At 35.6% G+C, this 4,882-nt stretch overlaps 1 pseudogene; it reads right to left on the bottom strand.

The window, feature by feature from the left end:
• Nucleotides 1-4,364: 4,364 nt before the first annotated feature.
• On the bottom strand, nt 4,365-4,485 carry LOC112205150 (small nucleolar RNA SNORA48; annotated as a pseudogene).
• Between the last annotated feature and the right edge of the window lie 397 nt (nt 4,486-4,882).

The raw sequence follows: 4,882 nt of genomic DNA, 5'->3' as shown, positions 1-4,882 counted from the left end.
CAGAGTCCTGTATACTTCCTAGTGCTTCTCAGAGTCAGTCACTGTACTGTACAATTTGCCTTGCACCTGTAGGTACTGTGGAAATGTCTTTAAGAGCATCTAGATTTTTTAGTGAGTCTGGAAATCAATTAATTAATTTCTTGCATTCTGCATTCTCATAAGTGAATTTCTACTAAGTAAAAAGTACCTCTAATAAAGTCTGACTAGTATATCCAAGATGATATGCAGTGTTCAAATAGTTATGTTTTTCTCTACAGCTTTCTTTGAGTTCAAAATACTTCATAATTAAAAATATATTTAGAAGACTTTTTTAGAGACTTGGACATAAGGAAAGCAGTGACAAAAAAAACCTCAGTTTTAAAATTACTGGGATGTCAATAAAGTTCTACAAGTCAATGAGTGTTGTGAATTTTGTTTGGAGAAAACATTTGCTGTGCATAGTGAAGCATATTTTCCAAGGAGCAATTGGTGATTGGTGACCAGAGAAAAATGACACATATGTAAGAGTTGGAGACATGAAAACGACCAGCTTAAGAGAGAAACAATGCAAGCCTATTTAAGATGGACAGCAGGCTTTGCAATCTGTTGCACTGGAGTTTTAGGGACTTACCACAGACAGTGTTTGTTATTGCAGAACGTTTTGTTTCCCAGGAGGAAGGAAGATTAACCAAAAGAAATACAACATTAAAAAAATACACAGATGATACAGCAAAATAAAGCCCTAGACTATAAACCACAAATGGCTCAATATATTTGTTTGGGAATTATTGGAGAGGTCCACCATCTAATGCTTCCATCCTAAGGATGTTTATTGAAAGAGAAGATTGAGTAAGCTTGCACTGAATTTTCGGCAAAGTTCCCACTAACGCTCACCACAATCCTGAACCTCTTGTGGCTTCTTGGTCTTCTGTGATTTTTTTTTTTTTGGCATATTTTATCTCTTCCTAAAATCTGGCTTGCCTGTGGAATGTGTGTCAAGAAGCAGGCCTTATTTACTCATTGAGAAACTGGCCACTAGTGAGGAGTTGAGTATACCTGATGGGAAGAAAGGAGGAAGGGCCACATGCCCACCCACCTACCACACAGATGGCAATGGGCCATTTTGTTTCTAATATCACAATAGGAACCACATGGAAGGCAGAAAGGCTCCTCAGACCAATTTGCGTATGTTCTTGTTAATTGATCCTTTAGCTAAAAGTCTTCTCTTCGTCCCCAAAATTCCTTCATATTCAGAGATGCTTGAAATTCTTATCTCTCCCTTGAGAGGACAGTCCCTAGATTATTTTTAAACATTTCTGTTCTTTATTTCAACCACAACAGAGATGGTTAACTTGGGGTATAAATAATGTTTTCTATGACATTTAACCTAGTTTCATAACTCAGTAATTACTTCCATTCTCATTTAGTCTTCCTGATAAAGCAATTCTATGAAAGAAGGATTAAAATATAAAACATTTAAAATAGGCCTATTTCATGCAAATGATAATGTTTGATGGCAGGAGTTAGTAGATATTTTTCCTTCAGATCCACATTTTGTAGTTTCAAATACCATTATAATGAAACCTAGAGGAATTCATCAGTTGACACTCCTGTATGTGTTTAGTGGCCACTCTCATGCTGTACTTCATACTTCTCCCTACAAATATAACAATAACAGCAATAATAACAAAAACAAATATACTGGATAAAAATACATAATGATGGTGAAAATTCTAACTTAAGAAATTAATCATTTTATACTGACTAGCTTATTATTGGCCCCTATCATATTATGTTATTGTGCAGTCATTATAATAGTTGATATTTATTATGGGCTTATTTTGTAGCAGATGGCTAAGTAAGCATTTTACACTTATTTGCATATTTAATTTATATAGCAGTGCTTTGAAGTTAGTACTCATAATATCTATTTTACATATTTTAAATTGTGGTTTACAGAAGTAAGCAATTTATTTCAGGTCGTGTAGCTTATAATTGACTGAGCAAGAACCGCAAATCTTACAGGTGCCTGACATTTAAGTCCAGCTTTTTCAATCACTGCTATATTTCTTCACCTTTCTTAGCCTCTTGGAAAAGACACATTCTTTTAAGGACTTTTCCACTCTAATTTTAACTTCAACTAAATTCAACTGACATTTATTGAGCCCTTACAGTGTTCCAGACATATAACCAAGATACGTGTCTTCACAGTGGTATTTTTGCCTATCTTCAGTTCCCTCAAGGTAAATAAAGATAACAATACCCACCTCAAAGGATTGTTGAGTATGTTATCAAAAACATAGCTATTATCATCATCATCATTATCATTATTAAAAAATAATTGATTTCCTGGTATAAGGTGAGTGATTAATAAATGTTTAGTGAATCAATGGATGAGTGAAAGAAGTTGTCAATGAGATGGGGTCTTGTCTATAAGACATTAACAGTCTGGTCATAGAGCAACAGTCTGGTAGTAGAAACACTCAGATATCTGTGCTTCAATGGCATGAGTTTTATAATAATAAAACATCTAGGTTCTATTGGTATAGAAATGAGCAGCTAATTAAACTTGGGACGGAATTATAAGGCAGAATATTCAGGAAGGCTTCACAGAAGCAGGAAAAGAAGAAAAGAAGAAAGGAAAGAAAGAAGGAAATATCAGAGTGGTTCAAGGATTAGAGTCTGAGAGACAAGAAATAGGGAAACCAAATAGATTATTGTTCTCCTTAGGACAAAAATGGTAAAACTTGAGCTTGGCAGTGACAGTGAATGAAAAGAAAATGATGGAGTCCAGAAATATTGGAAAGTTTGGCAAGGCTTAATGACTGATTCAAGGCTGGAGGTGGGGGGAGAAAGAGACAGAATTAGGTTTCTGGCTTGCTCAACTGATTGGATAATGATGATGTAATTGAGATGGGAAACATCTGCTTCACAGTGTAATTCCAGGCAAGCTATTACCATCTTAATCCTTATTTTCCATGTCTGTGAATTTAAGATACTAATAGTCCTCATCACATATAGTTGTGAGAATAATAGAGTGATATTACATGTGAACAACTTAGCACCACGTCTGGCACTTAGTAAATGCTCAATTCACAGCTCTCTTACCTTGTGTGGGATTGGCAGGAGTAGTAGAATAGGAAAGAGCAAATATGCTTAGCACTGGAATATTTGAGATTGAGTTACTTATAAGCCATCTAAGTCAGTATGTAGAATTCCTGAAAGAACTCTGGTAATTTGTCAATTTAAGAATAAGAAGACTCACCCTTTTTGTTTGAAATGTGCTATTTTTAGTGACGCTTTAAACTTAATTAAAAGAGATCATAACATCACCATGACCCTTTCTGAGGAATGGTAACAAAATCTGTCAGTCAGGAATGATTGGGGAGGAGTCTCTGTTGCTTCTAGTAGAGACCAATTTAGGAATCCCATAGACATTCATAACTCTCTGTCTTTGAAAGTACACGGTGACTGCTTGCTTCCTTGAATGCAATGACCACCACCCAAATGCAGAATACTGCCTTTCTTCCTCCAAATTGCTCGTAAGAAGTCACAATCACTATTGACTTGCTTCACAGGGGGAAAAAAGAGTTAAATCTACTTATTATTCCAGCTTTAATTTGCTATTTTAGTCATGCTCAACATGCTATTTTTTATTTGAGCACTGCTATTTAATCTGTAACCATTTCTCCTTTTTTCTGTATATGTTTTCAAATGTTTCATATTAGCTTCTTAGTTTAATGTTAGCATTAAAATTTCTTATAGTGTTGGTTTTTAAAATAGCCTATGGTCTTTGGCTCTTTATTGATAAAAGGACATTCACTCTATTCTATTCCCTAGTGGGATTTGTCTTCTACTCATCAGAAACTAGGATTTTGTGGAGTTTTTGACAATGTATTTTAATAGTAAGTGAATAGAAAACATGAAAACCTTTTTCATGTTAAGTCCTACCAACCACTTAGCACTCAGTCTCGTATGAAAAGAAAATCTGTGCTATCCAATAGCTAACCATCTGCGAAATCAGTGAAATATGTAGCTTTTGGATTTTTGTCATTTTTTCCATGTGTCCAAGGGATGAACCTGGCATGGGAACAGACAAAAGCTAAGCTGGGGCCTGGTGCAGTGGCTCATGCTTATAATCCAGCACTTTGGGAGGCTGATGGGAGAATCGCTTGAGCCAAGGAGTTCAAGACTAGCCTAGGAAACATAGGGAGAACCTTGTCTCTACAAAAAATACAAAATAATTAGCCAGGCGTGGTAGCACATACCTGTAGTCCCAGCTACTTGGGAGATTGAGGTGGGAGGATGGCTTGCACCCGGGGGTATGAGGCTGCAGTGAGCTATGATGATCATACTAAGGCACTGTAGCCTGGGTGACAGAGTGAGACCCTGTCTAAAAAACAAAAAACAAAAAGCCAAGCTGGGATAAACAAGAGGTTGCCTTATGTCTTTGCGATTTGAGATAAGTGCCACCAACCAGATGCCACTTTAACCAGGTCAGAGACAGGATTTTTGTCATTTTTTAAAAAACAGATATCCTAACTTATATATTAACTTTAATTTCTAAGATATCATGTAGGCAGGTAAATGTATTTTTTTATCATGATGCAGACTAATTCAAACCGTAAAACGTATAATTTCTTCATGAGACAATGTGAAGCACAGTTTTGGTTGGTTGTTTGTTTTTAGATAAAATCATGGACCTTCTGTGGAAAGTAAAGAAGAAATATTTCTATGTTAGCAAAACATTTAGCACACACGAAAAATAATTTGAAGAACATTTTCAACTAAGGAATTTGGGGCAGCAGATTAATGGTATAGCTTGTCGATTCTTTGCCTGACATGCATTGTTTATGCAAAATATTTCCAATAGACTCATATCTTAATTCATCCAATACCATTT

This window comes from Pan troglodytes, chromosome 10 (genome assembly GCF_028858775.2).
Source record: "Pan troglodytes isolate AG18354 chromosome 10, NHGRI_mPanTro3-v2.0_pri, whole genome shotgun sequence".
NCBI classification, from domain to species: Eukaryota; Metazoa; Chordata; class Mammalia; order Primates; family Hominidae; genus Pan; species Pan troglodytes.
Note: the sequence above shows the minus strand (reverse complement) of the source record. Positions and strands in the feature narration are given on the sequence as shown.